Below are 16,847 nucleotides of genomic sequence, written 5' to 3'. Positions count from 1 at the left end.
GAACAATTGTCTTTCCAATATTTTTGAGTACAACTCATGCAAGAAACACATCTCACAATGTGACCCACTATACACATTATATTTACAATTAAAATAAGATTCATAAGACATTTTCATTGTAGGATATCATCTCTTGTTAAAACTGCTAGTAGTGCACATGGATTTGATCTGATGACTCCAACAATTGGGAAAACATCGGTGGGCCTGGAACGAGTTTTCCTTCTTACAGTGTGCGTCCTTCCTTCTCTCCAGCCGAGGCACCTCTGGGTTGCCTTCTAACACCAGAAGCTCTCACTGCCTCAGGGACCCTGATTAATCTGCTCTTTGTGACAATTTAACTGGGGACTGGGAGCAACTTTATCTTCGTAGCCTCTGTATGAAAGAGCAGCGCTAAGCAGATTAAGAGAAAAAAATTGTAGGACTTAAGGCAAGACCAGGGGCAGAGAACCTGGAAGCACCGATTCGATTTATTCACCAAGCGTTGATGTGACTATCTGTTGAGCATTAATTGTTTTGCTCGCTTCCTTTGGGCAGGTCTTGCCCCTCCCCCCACCTGCATTTTTGAAATCTCAAAGTCAAGGAGCAGGTGGCATGGTGTAAAGGAGGCTTATGGTACAGATGCCACGACACTTCCTGAGGGAAGTGCCGCTTTCAGGTCCTCCAGTGCCGCTGGGCGTTGTCCCGCAAAATGGTTCAAAGCCACAACTTCAGCTCTTCATATGGCAGTTGGATCCAAGCTCCTCACTTCTGTGTGATCTTGTGCCTCAGTTTCCGTACCTGTGCTTGGGGCAATAGTAACCAAAAAACAAAACAAACAAACAAAAAACCATTCACCAACCAACCAACCAAACAAACTACCTCACAGCATCATTGAGAAGATTGGGTGAGAAATGAAACTCATTTAGCACAGTGCCCGGGTCAGCTAAGTGTCACCTGCCAGTGTCTGACAGGCCCTGAGGCTTCCTATTGTTGGAAGTGCTAACAAGAACATTTATTTTTTGAAAGAACTTATAAATCTAATCTTTTAGTAAATTCTGACAGGCTTTTCCACTAATAGACTGACTTTTTGATCTTATAACATATGCTATTTTAAAAAATCTGCTTGTTAATAATTCAATTTGTGCAGCCAATCCAGAGAAGTTAAATGGATAGAGAAGAACAGTGAGCGCAGGTTAACAAGTTTTAGTTAATATGTCACAATGGAACCATTCAAAATATATTGGTCAGGTTAGTGTGGGGAGATTCCAAATTATTGTCTATTAGTCATCACTTTCTTAAACTACACAGGAATGGACTAGACAAAAAAAAATAATAGTGCAGATAAAAAAAACCAATGGAGTTTTTACCCAGATGATATCATATGGGAAGTTTCATTTTAAGATGTTTATGTCAAGCAACATTATCAAGCATAGGATGAATTTTGTTTCTCTACTTGTGGCATTTCTCTCTTGAATAAATGCCTCATTATGACCATGTAAAGGTCAGACATATACAAATGCCCCCAAACTGCCCTGTCCCCGAAAATTGTAAGAGCACCTTTTTTTTTTTCCCCCTTTCTCCTCATCTTCCAGTTTCATATGGCTCTTAAAGTTTCTGGCATTAAAACCTGTCATATGATGTTGTCATGTTTTATTCTATCAGCATTTTGGGTGTGTGTTAGCCAAAACAAACAGCCTCTTGTCTACTTTGAACATGCAAAGACAAGCCTTTTGGAGGAGCTTGGGCAAGCGCTGTGCAGGGACTTAAATTTCAGCTTTGTGTGCATGACTATCGAGGGCTCCCTGTCAGCCCAGGGCAGCTGGGAACAGTGGAAGAAGGTGGGGGGTGGGGTGGGGGGAGGAAACAGTCCTAGTCTCCTAAAAACACAGGGAGAGGTGAGGGCCAAGGGAAAGGATGTGAGAAAGTCTTAAAGAAGACTTCCCACAGGCTCCCGGAGTAGGGCCTCTACTTGGGTTACCTGGGAGGACAGGAATAATTTGCCTCTTGGTTGATGCTCTGCTTAAGCCCACTTGGATTGTTTTTCTGGGGTTCACTGTAGTCGTATCTATATTTATAGGGTGGTAGGAGCTGGGTCTGGATACTTCGAGGTGTCATCCTTTCTTTCCCCTTTTCCTTCACCTGCTACAGGGGATCAGTCACTTCCTAAGTGTCTTGCAAGCCTGTCCCTCTGCACTGTTCCTGGCCTGGACTATGACAGTGGCTTGTCTTTGATGCCTCTATTTGTGTCACCTCTCCTCCCTCATTCTCATCACCTTTCTAGGCTGAAACTCTGAACACGTCACCGCTACAAGCTCCTCATCCCTCAGGGCGCATCCTTTGCCTTCAGGATAATGTTCCAACTCAGCATAGCATGTGAGGCCTTTGATACCTGACCAGCCCCCTCTCACTTGTCTCAGCCACGCTTCCCTGGCTACAACACACACCCAATCTTCATGAGTCCCTGCTTCAGTTATTCTGTACATGTTATTTCCTCTCCTGAGAATGTACCCTGTAACCTGTCCCATGCCACATTTCATGTTTTCCTGTGACAAAGGGTCCAACTTCATTCTTTTGCATGTGGATATTCAGTTTTTCCAGCGACATTTGTTGAGAAGATTGTTTTTTCCCCGTTGAATAATCTTGGCACCTTTGCACCCAACACAAATAGCACGATTGTTAACACTTCTCTGACCCCTGCTCACTCTGAGCCAAACACACATATTGGAGCTGAGGCCTCCATATCTCTCATACAGGCACTTATGTATCGCCACTGTATTACTGGTTTGTATGTTTGACCTCCTAACTGACTGAACTCCTTGAGGGCAGACCCCGACATGTCTTTGTATCCCTAGTGCTCAGATAGGTCCAGTGTATGAAAAGTCCTTAGCAAATGTTTCATTATAGAATATCTTTGTTTGTTCATTATTGTATCTCCAACACGGCCTGGTGCAGAGTAGACTCTCCATAAACATTCATTGCATGAACAAATGAGTGAATGAAAGAATGAGTGAACTAGTTACATCACATTTTTAGAACTGTATGAGTCTCCATTTGTCCGTCCCAGGGTGACCACCATTGCAAAACATTGCTGAAAGAAATTAAAGAAGACCTAAATAAGTATAAATGAGACATCTTATGTTCATGGACTAAAAAATTTAACATTGTTCGATATCATGCAAAGTGATCTAGAGATTCAGCACAATGCCTATCAAAGTCCCAATGACATTTTTGCAGAAATGGAAAGACTCATCCTAAAATTCATATGGTATTTCAAGGGATCCAGACTAGCCAAAACAATCTGGAATGAGAAGAACAAAACTGGAGAACTCATACTTCCTGATTTCAAACATTACAAAACTACAGTAATTGAAACAGTATGATATTGGCCTAAGGATAGATATATAAACAAAGGAAATAGAATAGAGAGCCCAGAAATAAACCCTCACATCAAATGAGGGTGCTAAGATCATTCCATGGGGAAAAAACAATCTTCTCTACAAATGGTGCTGGGAAAACTAAATATCCACATACAAAAGAACAAAGTTGGACCCTTACATAATATTATATACAAAAATTAACTTAAAATGAGTCAAAGACCTGAATTTAAGAGACAAAACTGTAAGAATCTTAGAAGAAAACACAGGGGGAAGTTATATAAACTTGGATTTGGTAATGATGTATTTAAAATAACAAAATAAAAAATTATATTTTATTAAAATGAAAAACTTTTGTGCATCAAAAGACACTATCACGTGACACTAAGGAAGATGGCCGAGTAGGAATCACCAGGACTCCATCTCCACCTGGACAACAATTACATTTATAGAAAGTGCCCGGTCACTAATTTGGAATTCTGGAGTCTATTTTAAGGCATGCAGCTTCCAGAGGAAGGCTTGGACAGTACATCTTAGTTAATTTTAGTCAATTTTCAGCTCTTAGCTATTGGCCACCTATGTCCTCCTCACTGCAGGCAACAGTGCTCTTATTCCTGGAGCAGATTGCTTACGACTTGTGGGAGCCCAGGTGGGCGATAAGGACCTTGTTCTCCAAATATCAGGCATCTGTGTTCTGATATATCTTCTAGGGCAAGGGAGACAAAAGAAATAAATAAACAAATGGGACCACAGCAAACTAAAAGTTTTTGCACAGCAAAGGAAATATAAACAGAACAAAAAGACAATATACTGAATGGTAGAACATATTCACCAGTAATACATCTGAGAGGGGATTCATATCCAAAATTTATAAAGAATACATATAACTTAACAGGCAAACAACAAACAATCCAATTAAAAAATGGGTGCATTGCCCTAATCGGCTTGGCTCAGTCGATAGAGTGTCGGCCTGCGGACTGAAGGGTCTCGGGTTTGATTTCAGTCAAGGGCATGTACCTTGGTTGCAGGCACATCCCCAGTAGGAGGTGTGCAGGAAGCAGCCGATCGATGTTTCTCTCTCATCGATGTTTCTGACTCTTTATCCCTCTCTCTTCCTCTCTGTAAAAAATCAATAAAATAAATTAAAAAAAAATGGGTGCAGGACCTGACTAGACACTTCTTTTTTTTTTTAAATATATTTTATTGATTTTTTTACAGAGAGGGAGAGAGAGAGAGAGAGAGTGAGTTAGAAACATCGATGAGAGAGAAACATCAATCAGCTGCCTCCTGCACATCTCCCACTGGGGAAGTGCCCGCAACCCAGGTACATGCCCTTGACCGGAATCGAACCTGGGACCTTTCAGTCCGCAGGCCGACGCTCTATCCGCTGAGCCAAACCGGCTTTGGCGACTAGACACTTCTTTAAAGAGGATGTACAGATGGCCAATAGACATATAAAAAGTTGCTCAACATCACTAATCATCACAGAAATGCAAATTAAAATCACAATGAGATGTAACCTCATACCTGTTAGAGTGGCTATCCTACCTAATAAAGAGGGAATATGCTAATTGACCCTCACACTGTCACAAAGAGGGCAGTGCCCACAGCCAGTAAGGAAGAAATATGCTAATTGACTGTCCCACCCTCAAAGATGGCGGCGCCCACAGCCACAAGATGGCAGTGCCCAGTCCCCTCAGCCTTGCTGTGGCACCTGCCTCCAAAATCCCCCAGTCCCCTCAGCACCCCCAGCTGCCCAGGGCTGGCCCAAGGTACAGGCAAGCCTTGGATGGCAGCTGCCCAGCCACCCAGGGCCGCCCGAGGCTCAGGTAACCAGGGCTGCCTGAGGCTTGTGCTGCCAGCAGTGGCAACAGCAGAGGTGTGATGGGGGCATTGCCTTCCCCTGATTGCCGGTTGCCTCCCACCCCTGAGGGTTCCTGACTATGAGAGGGGGCAGGCTGGCTGAGGGACCCCCCTCCCCCCCACTCCCGTGCATGAATTTTCATGCACCGGGCCTCTAGTTGAAAATAACACTGCTTATAAACATAGGGTGCATATATTTTTTTCTGATTGACGTTTTGTGATTCTTAGGATATATTCCCAGAAGTGGGATTGCTGGGTCAAAAGGCAGTTTTATTTTTAGTTTTTTGAGTTGACTTTTAAAGTTTTAAAGCAGCTCTAGCTAGGAAGTAAAGGTATAAATAAATGAATGGGAGTATACCAAACTAAAAAGCTTCTGCACAGCAAAAGAAACCATCAACAAAACAAAAAGGCAACCAACCGAATGGGAAATGATACTTGCAAACAACTCCAACAAGGGGTTAATATCCAAAATACATAAAGAACTCATAGCACTCAACACCAAACAAACAATCCAATTAAAACATTACCAGACACTTATCCCAAGAAGACAAACAGCCAGCTGATATATGAAAAGATGTTCAACTTCACTAGCTATTAGGGAAATGCAAATCAAAACTATAATGAGATAACACCTCATACCTGTTAGGATGGCTATAATCAACAAGACAGGTAATAACAAATGTTGGAGAGGTTTTGGAGAAAAGTGAAACCTCATTCGCTGCTAGTGGGAATGTAAACTGGTACAGTCTCTATAGAAAACAGTATGGTGATTCCTCAAAAAAGTAAAATAGTGGTTACCATATGACCCTACAATCTCTCTTCTGAGTATCTACTCAAAAAACTTGAAAATATTTATTCATAAAGATACATGCATCCCTATGTTCATTGCAGCATTATTCACAAGTGCCAATACAAGGAAACAACCAAAGAAGATTGGGTAAAGAAGATGTGGTACATATATATTGAGAAACAACACTCAGCCATAAAAAAAGATGAGTTACTGCCATTTGCGACAACATAGATAGACCTTGAGAATATTATGCAAAGTGAAATAAGTCAGTCAGAAAAAGCTAAGAACCATAATTTCACTCAGATGTGGGATATATAACTGAAACTCATATGCAGACAACAGTATGGTGGCCATCAGAGGGACAAGGATGGGGGCTCTTTAATGGTAAAGGGGGGGCTAATATATGGTGATGAAAAATTATTTGACCCTGGGTGGTGGGCACACAATGCACTATACAGATCTTGTACCATAGAAATGTACACTTGAAACCTATATGATCTTATTAACCAATATCACCCCAATAAATTTAATTAAAAAATCACAATGAGATACAACTGCCGGAAGCTGGTTCATCCTTGCTGCTTGACACAATCGCTGCAGGGAAGAAACATCTGCGCAGCATATGTTTCAAGGGACCTGGCGTATATGGCATACTGTTCTTAATATGTTTGCTCCCCTTCTTAGCGCTATGTGTTTTAACCAAGGTCACCTCTCTGAGAAAGGTTGTTTCCCCAGGTGGGGATTTTTCCCTGGAGTTAGGGAGGGAATAAAACCCCTTAACTAAGTGCCAGGTGGGTAGTTAACTATGAACAAACCCGCTTAAGCTACATAATCTTTACTTAGGATAATCTCCTTCAGTTACTTCCTTGTAGCTTAATAGAACAATCGAGTAACCTTGTAATGGAGATAAGAAACGCCCTATTCTTTGGAATAGAATGGATAGAATTAAAATCAACTGGTATAAATACAGATGTAACAGAAGAAATAAAGACAGAACCTGGCTAGAGAACCTGGCTATGCTGATCAACTGAACGCTGCCTCCGTGCCATTCCTTCTTCGCCGACTTGGTCCACACCTTTGGGAACCCCTGGACCTGCTGGGGATGGACCCCAACATACAACTTCACACTCACTAGGATGGCAATCATTTAGAAAAAGGAAAACAACTGTTGACACAAATGTGGAGTAATTGGAACCCTACTACATCCCTAGGGTGAATGTGAACTGATGCAGTTTGGCATTTCCTCAAAAAGTTAAACATGGAATTACCATTTGACCTAGGAATTCTATTCCTAGAAATGTACTAAAAAAAATTGAAAACAGGGACTCAAATAGAAATGTGTGCACCAATGTCCATAGCAGAATTATTCACTGTAGCCAAACAATAGAAACAACCCATTTGAGTCCAACAGGTGAATGAATAAAGAAAGTATTGTATATTCAGACAATGGAATATTATTTTCCCATAAAAAGAATGAAATTCTGACATTTGCTACAAGATGGTTGAACCTTAAAAATGTTATGCAAAGTGAAATAAGCCAGACACAAGGACAAAGGTGATTCTTTGGATATGAGGTATCTAAAATAGGCAAATTCTTAGAGAAATATAGTAGATGAGAGGTTATAAGGGGCTGAGGGAAGGAGGGAATGAGGAATTGTTGTTTACTGGGTACAGGGTTTATGTTTGGGGTGATGAAAAGTTTTGGAAATGGACAGTGGTGATGATTGTACAACATTGTAACTATAATTAGTGTTATTGAATTGTACACTGAAATAAATGATTAAAATGGAAGTTTTTATTTTATTTATATTTTGTTACAATTAAAAACTAGTAAAAACACACCTCCCTTCCACAGAAAAAAATAAATTATAAAAAATCTAGAAAAAATAAAGGCAAATATTTGTCTGATCTCGGAATAGGAAAGGTCATTGAAAAGATAAATTCAATAAGAGATTCATAAAAAACACTAGTTTATCTAAATATAAATTAGGACCTCTTTAATCCCCAAAGGATATATAAGCAAAATGAAAATGCTGATAGGAAGACAAAAATTCTATAACTATTGTAGAAAAGGTTAATCCTTAAACTATTTAAAATTGTGAAAAATTGGCAACAGGTTGAATAACAGGGGAATGCTTTGGAAAACTGCAATTCATCATGATCAGGAATTAAAAGCTGGAAATAAAATTAGATACCATGTCAGACCACAATGAACTGCAAAAGTGTGCATAGAAATACACCAACATGTTCACAGCTGTTGGCTCTTGGTAGAGACACTTTGGCTGTACTTTTTTCTTTCCTACTTTACTTCCAAAATTGTCTCTGATGAACTGTTATTTTTGTAATGAAGAAAATAATTTAACCAATAGTACTGTATGATAAGAAAACGACTTAGAATCGCAGCTGGCTGTGTCTGAAAGGGTAGTATTTATTTTCATCTCCTGGTGGAGAGTAAAGCCAAAGCAATCGTCTTTATAATTAAATTGAAAACATCTGTGGGGAAAATGGAAATAATGATAGGATAAAAGAATATGAAATTTTCTATTTCAAGAAACCTGGTTTCTAGCTTTTCTAGACTCATGTGCAGGCAACAGTTATTACTATTATTGTTGTAGACTCAGTTGTTTAGTCTCAAAATGTGTGATCTTATTTGCTTGTGTTCCATATTCAGGCAATAAATATTTATTGAGGCCCTACTATGTGTCTTGGACTGTCCACAGAGGGAAAAAAGGAAGTTTATTAATAAGCAGTTCCTATTCATTGAGTGCTAACAGGCATGCTGAGGGGTTACAACTCTACCAAGTGGGCACCGGCGAGCCCCTCTCGACAAAGCAGGTAACCAACGGCCAGAGAGGGCCTTACTTCAGGTCCTGTAACTGCAGAGCTGTGGTCTTGATCTTTACCCGTGCAGTCTTTCGGATTGCATTATGCCGCCTGGTTTCCAAAGCAGCACCTAGTGACGGCATTCCATGTGCGGAAATGGATGCCTCACTCGGTGACTGATCTTGCGGTGGATTATGTCCCAGACTTGGCCGTGCTTTCACCCCGGGTATGCGTGTTAACGCCAATGCCCCTCCCACCTCCACAGTACAAATATGCCAGCTCCACAAAACACCTAGATGCCCAAGACAGAACAGGCAGCTTTTCTCCAAAGCACGCTGGCCTGACAGCTTTGCTAGGGTGTCCAGATCCTATCTAGGTCTTGAACCGCTCCCGAGGGAGGGACGCTGACAGAAAGGTGTGGAGGGATAGGGATGACATAGTTGTCAGCGATCAGCCTGGGGCGGGCAAGGTCTGCTGGCAGTCCAGTTTCTGTGGGATAAAGAGACACGCGCCTTGGTGGATGTGCATACAAAGCAACCAACACGCCCAGCCTTTCCAGCTTGGCATCAGCTTCACCGGATTGCAGATGACTATGAAAATATTCTGGAGAGACTCAAACAACTCAGCCCTCAGGTGCCTCATCTTGTAAGATCTGCCTGATCCTAAGGTTCCCCCCAGCTCAGAGGCTTCATGATCTTGTTTGCATAAAACTTGGAAAAACATTTATAATTTAATGTTAAGTGAAAGCCAAGGATATAAAACTGTATTCCCAGGATGGTTCTAAATAGATGTAAAAGTAAATTATTTTTACATAGGAAAAGGGCTGGAAGAGAATTCTTAAAAATATTTACAGCTTGTGATCATAGGAGATGTAAATTTTCATTTCATTTCTCCCATGGGCCTGTCTGAAGGAGAGATTGTGTAATTATGAACATTCCCAACAGCAGCATCTTAGAGTAGAAAGTGCTGATAAACGATAAAGGATGGCTTCTGACGCAGTGTGCGAGGGAAGGCCATAGCCAGTGTGGGCACTCACGGCATCCAGGTGTATTGGACCCCCGAGAAGGTGCACTCTGGGCAGGCAATCAGGATCTCCAGCAACAATAAATCTCTAGTTCATATCAAATGTAATTGAGTAAGAAAGAGACATATTTGTATTAATCGTAGGGAAATGTCCAATAGATATTTATTACCATAACGAAGTTGCAAAACAGCCTGCATAATATTACCCTGTTTATGTAAAAATTGTGCTAGTGTATGCTTGGAAAAAATATCTAGAAAAAAATATAGATCCAAGAGTGATTGTCTTTCACTTTCATTTCTCAAATGCTTGATTCCTTAATGCATTATTTCCTAATCAGAAAAAGTACATGAAATTAATATTTATTATTTATGCTTTTCCTGTACTTGCCCAATGTTGCTGCTATAGCACTTTCCATGCGCAAGACACTGTATTAAGAGTTATACCTGTATTATTTCATTTTCACAGGAAAGGTAGGTAAATGGTTCTCATTTTTTAAATGAGGAAAATAAACAAGGGTGCACATATTCTTTCTGATTGGTGCTTGGGGTTTCTTAGGATATATTCCTAGAAGTGAGATCACTGGGTCAAATGGCAGTTCCATTTTTAATTTTTCAAGGAAACTCCATACTGTTTTCCATAGTGGCTGCACCAGTCTGCGTTCCCACTAACGATGTTCCTACTCACAGGGCTCCTTTTCCTCCACAACTCCGCCAGCACTTGTCATTTGTTGATTTGTTAATGGTAGCCATCCTGGCAGGCGTGAGATACCTCACTGTAGTATTAATTTGCATCTCAGCGCTATTTACAAGCTAAGATCTGGAAACAGCCCAAGTGCCCACCAGGAGATGAGTGGATAAAAAAGCTGTGGTACATTTACATAACGGATACTATGCAGCTGTGAAAAAGGAGAAAACATGGAGAGACCTGGAGAGCATTATGCTAAGCGAATAAACCAGTCAGACAAAGACAAGTATCACATCATCTCACTCATATGTGGAATCTAATGAGCAACATAAACTGATGAACAAAATAGATCCAGACACATAGAAGCATGGAACAGACTGATGAATCTCCGAGGGAGGGGGGTGGGAGTGTGAAGAGATTAACCAAAGAATTTATATGCATATATGCATAACCTATGGATACAGACAATAGTGCGGTAAAGGCTGGGGAAGGGGTGAGGGCAGGGAGGAGGGGGTCAATAGGGGAAAAAAGAGGACATCTGTAATACTTTCAACAATAAAGGTAAATAAAAAAGAAAGGCAATAAATAAATAAATAAATAAAAGAGGGAGAAAGAAAAATAAAATAAAATGAGGGAAATGAATCTTTCAGGTTAAATAAAGTTCCTAAGTTTTATCCATGTATTCACCTGACACTCATTCTTTCATTCAGTTTTCTGACCCAGAATCCTGGAAAGGATGTGATGGATATTTTGAAGGCAGGGGCCTTATCCCCTTTCCCTGCTCTGAGTGCTGAATGGAGACTGTCTCGCAGGGTGGCTTGGTGGCTCCGTGAGTGTAGAGACAAATGGTGAAGCAGTAGAAAGCAGAAGTGGCCAGACAGATGATCAGAGTTAGTATTCCTAGTTCCCTTGCAGTGTCTGTGTGTCACAGAAGGAGCCACAAGTCCTCACGTGCCCATGAGGGGGCGGGCATGGCAGTTATTCCAGTTACCTGTTGCAGCTCTTAAAACCACCTCAAAGCTTAGTGGTATAAAACAACAACCATTTTATTATGCCCAAGGATTCTGAGGGTCAGGAGTTCAGAAAAGGCCCTGTGGGGTCGATTTAGCGCTATTCTATGATGTCTGAGGTCTCGGCTAGGAATATTCACATTTCTGAGGCTGGAATCATCTCCAGGCATCTGTACTCGCATGCCTGGTACCTGGGCTGGAATGCTGAAAGATGGGAACTGTTGCCTGGAGCACCCACATCGGAACTCTCCATGTGCCTTGGGCTTCCTCACAACATGGCTGTCTCGGGGCAGTTGACTTATAACATGGCAGCTCATGTTTTAACACTGAGTATTCCAGGATAACTGGGTGGGAGCTTTGACGGTCTTTTATAGGGTGTCCCAAAATTCATGCAAGAAGTAATTTTGATAGAAAACACAGGTTTATAATTAAAAATTGTAAATTTTTTATTGATTCATAAAGTATACAGTATAGGGTTATGTATGGAATAGCACGTCAGATAAATGGCCTCCACAGCTTTGCTGGCACAAACACAAAGCCATGGTTTTCATTGTCCCTACTCCTGGGCCATAATTGGTACTTGGTAATGCTTATCAAACTGAAGGGATTGAAATCAAAGGGCAACAGATATTAGAATCTGATTCAATACACCAAGTAAAATTAGGCTTTTATTTTTTGTTGTTGTTGTTAATGCTCACGCAAAATTCAAATCTTGCGTGAATTTTGGGACACCCTATATAATCTAGCCTCAGGAGCCACATAACCACACTTCAGCCATAATCTAGTGATCAAAGTAGCCACACATCTGCCCAGATTCAAGGAAGAAGAATAGAGACACCCCGTTTCAAAGGAAAGAGTGTCAAAGAATGTGCAGCTATGTTTTAAAACCATTACAACAATGTAGTTAAGAGTGTGGCTGGGGCATTTACACCATGGCAAGTGGGAAATGCTAGTAACTGAGAGCTGCAGGGCACATTGCCAGGCTAAGTACTAGATAGGAGCCAGGGGACTCACAGTGACAGCACAAGTCAGGGTGGCATGAGTCAATAAGAAGAGACCACCTGATCTTAGTGAGCCAGGGGAAGACCTTGAGTTCTCTGGGTGTAGAGGCCAGCAGAGGACACCAGCAAGGCTCACACAGATGGATTCTACAAGCTGCATCTCAGCCAAACCAATTGGCCCACGTGTGGACCAGACCACTGTCCCTCAGCCACACTATATAAAGACTAGTGGCCTGGTGCACAGGTGCACAGATTCGTGCACATCGAAAGGAAAATAATTAGGAGAAATATCTTAATATTGCTATCTGTCCTTTCTCTGTAATGTTTGCTGATTGCTGTCTGTGGGGCGATCGGTGGGCCTTGCTCACACCCACTTTGGCCTGGCACTGCTCGCTCACCTGTTCTACCATCCAACTGTGGTCCTGCTTTCATTGGGGCCCAATGGGGCCAGCAGCACCTCCACTGTTGCCTACTGCCAGTGCCGTGTCGCAGACACCTGCCATGTTCTGCACCACCCACTGGTGGTCAGTGCATGTCATAGTGAGCGGTTGAACTCCCAGTCGAGGGTACAATTTGCATATTAGGCCTTTATTATACAGGATGGGCAGGAGTCGAGAGGGACCTACCTAACAAAGTCAGGTAGCATCTCAGGAAAGAGGAAGGGAAAGCAGGCAGGGAGATCAAGCTTGGACACTACTAAATATTTTGCTGTAAAGACTTTTTTAAAAATAGAAAGCAATTAATTAAACCAAAGGAGGCTGAAATGCTATAAATTACCAATCTTATGTCTCCCAACTGGGGTAGGGCTCTGGAAATGGATGGGATAAGTTCTAGGAAATAAAGAAGCTACATTATTCTTGCACATCTGACTGGAGTGAATATGGAACCCTAACAAACCAGCAAAGGAGGCTTCCACTTGTTCTTATCTTTCAAGTTCATATTCATTTTTAAAAACTCTCACCTGAGGATATGTTTCCATTGAATTTTAGAAAAAGTGGAAAGGAGGAAGGACAGAGAGAGAGAAACATCAATGGTGAGAGAGACACATTGATTGGCTGCCTCCCGCCCTCACCCTGACCCGGGCCAGGGATCAAGATTACAACCCAGGTATGGGCACTTGACCAGGAATCCTAGACCCTTCAGTCCTCAGGTCGATGCTCTAACCACTAAGCACCAGCTAGGGCTAGTTCATATTCAAGATTACCTCCTCAGGTCTCTTTATTATGCTAGAAACTTCATAAGAGCAGATGTAGTGGTTTTAAAACATGCCCACAGGTTAGTAACACTCTCCATGGAGAGGCAGGGACTATGCCTTCTACCCTGGAATCTAGGTGGGCTTGTGGTCACTTGTAGTCTACAGAATGTGTTGGAAGTGATGCCATGGGACTTCTAAGATGAGGCCATGACAGGCCAGGTAGCTTCCAACTTGTAAACTAGAACAGTTGAGTCTTAAGTCCCATGTAGAAAGTCTGAATCCTCCTGAGGCCACCACGCTGTGCCATGGAGAGGCCTTTGGTGGGCATTCCTGTCAGCCAGCTCATGCTTGGAGTCAGTCATCCTAGCCCGGGCACCACATGAGGGAGTGAAGACGCCTCCAAAGAATAGCACCCATTCAAGTCTTCCCAGCGGAGGCCTCAGACTTGGAGGGGCAGGCACAGCCACCTTCCCTTTGCCCTGTCCAAATTCCTGGCACAGAAATTCTAAGCAGAATCAAATGGATATTGTTTCATGTTCCTAAGTTTTTAAAAAATATATATTTTTATTGATTTCAGAGAGAGAGAGAGAGATAGAAATAACAGTGATGAGAGAGAATCACTGGTTGGCTGCCTCCTGCATGCCCCAACCTGGGGATCGAGACTGCAACCCAGGCATGTGCTCAGTGAGAATGTTTTCAAATGCCAGACATTTAGAAGAAAGAGACATGGTACTGGGAACCTGTTTGAGGCAGCCCCTTTGCCTTGGTGAGTCCAGAGCTCAGACACCCCAGCCCCCAGCCCCCAGCCCCTAGCCCCCTGCTCCCCCTACAACATTCTTCAGCTTGGAGAAGGTGTCAGTGGGCACAGGACCTGGGGAGACTTGGGTAGTGAGTTGGAGAATGCGATTGGGATTATGGGAAGGAGCGAGGCATAGGAAGACTGAGCCCAGGAGACAGTGGGAGTCCTGGGCCACTGGCCCCACAGAGCGATGGTGGGTGAGCTGGACTGAGTCTTGTGGCAGCGTGATAGGAGCTGTGGGGAGCAGGCCTGGCAGGTGGATGGGAACAGGGGGACTGGGCTGCAGAGAGCGACAGGATGGGAACGTGGGGGCCCACGCTGGGGCATGAGAGGCCCGCTCCAGCCCCATCAGCAGTTCCACAGTGTACACAGGTGGTGAGCATTCTCCTCCCCCAAGAACGGTTTTCCTGGAACTCATTTTTGAAACTCCAGTGAGATTTGAGATTCCAGCGTCCAGAGAAATGTGATAAGCAATGAACACCACTTCTCCCTCATCTCCGAAGCTGGGGCAGGGGTGCAATGCTTCTGTTTACGGGGGATCTGCCTTTCATTCAAAGCCAGCACAGATCACCCCCTGCCTAAGAGGCAGCCTCCTCAGCCTCCTCATTTCAGCTGCTGGGCAGGGAGAAGAGGGGGCCCTGGTGGGAACAGGTGCTTCTCAACATTCTTGAGCCCCTGCTTTGTCAACTCGGCCTCTATGCCAGGTGAGTGGGCACGTGTGGCCTGTTCAACCTTCTTAAAGGGAATCTCTGGACAATCGACTTCCTGCATGCCCTGGAGCAAAAGCTTTTGGGCTTTTCCTCACTAGCCCTCTCTAGGGAAAATTTTTCATTAAAAAGTTTCAAGAAGTCAGATGCAAACCCTCCCCTCCCCACCCTGCCCAGGACCTTTTCAGTGTTATTTTTAAGTGCCTGAAAAGAATCATATGTATAAAAATAGATTTCCAGACAGTAATAATGAAGATAATAATATTAAGGTTTGCCCTAGCCAGTTTGGTTCAGTGGATAGAGCATTGGCCTGTGGACTGAAGGGTCCCAGGTTTGATTCCGGTCTAGGGCACATGCCCCAGTTGTAGGCTCCATCCCCAACAGGAGGCATGCAGGAGGCAGCCAGTCAATGATTCTCTCTCATCATTGATGTTTCTATCTCTCTCTCCCTTCCTCTCTGAAATCAATAAAAATATATTTTAAAAAATAATAGTTAAGGTTTATTTACTGCCTACCATGTGCTTAAGTCCTTAGCTAATCCTTATAATGCCCTTATGAGGTGGATGCTAGTATAATCCATTTTACATAGGAGGAAACTGAGGCACAGAGAGGTTAACCATTTTGCCCAAGGCCACACAGCAGCAAGTGGCAGAGCAAGATTTGAGCCCAGATAAAACTTACGAATTGTACACATTAAATACATGAAATCTTTTTGTATATCAATTATACCTTAATAAAACTGAGAAAAAAATTCATTTGGCTGGTGTGGCTCAGTGGTTGAGTGTTGACCCATGAACCAGGAAGTCACAGGTTTGATTCCTGGTCAGGGCCCATGCCTGGGTTATGGGCTCACTCCCTAGTAGGGGGCATGCTGGAGGCAGAGAGTGAATACCTGTATATCTAACATCTATGCCTTTTCCTATGTTTGTATTATTAGATATCTGCTCATCTCTCCATCCATCAATCTTTCTTTTTACAGATTCTAAGTAAGTTGCAGACACAAGTACACTCCACTCCTAAACACTTCAGCATGCATTTAATGAACTGGAGCTCAATATTTGTTTACGGTCCTTTGAGAAATATTTAAATATAATGAGACGCACAAAAGAACCATTCAAGGAGTTTGACAAATTTTTACACCCGTGTAATATAAACCCTTATCAAGGTGTAGCCTCTTACCATCAACCTACAAAGTTCTCTCAGGCATCTTCTGGGTTAATCCACACCCCACGATCAATGATGTTTCTCTCTTATGGATGTTTCAATGTCTCTCCCTCTCTCTCTAAAATCAATAAGAACATTAAAAAAAGAGAAAGAAAAGAATATCAATATCCTCTTTGGTAGTTCATAAAAATGTGACTGTGTTCAAATTATTTTTGTATCCTATGAGAGCCTATGAAAATTATCCCTCCTGTTGAGGTTGTGAGACCAACTGTTTTATCACATTTAAACTAATAGTTTTAGTCCCTGCCTGGCCTTCCACATTAAATGTGCCGAGCTATTTCCATAGGAAAAATCAAGATGAAGTAAAATTGGGATTTGGTTGTTAACTTCATGGAGCTGTGTGTAATTCAAGTGTGAAGAGTGTTATCTCATCA

Source organism: Myotis nattereri (genome assembly GCF_964212035.1).
Source record: "Myotis nattereri genome assembly, chromosome: 8".
Lineage (NCBI taxonomy): Eukaryota > Metazoa > Chordata > Mammalia > Chiroptera > Vespertilionidae > Myotis > Myotis nattereri.
This window is presented reverse-complemented; position numbering follows the sequence as displayed.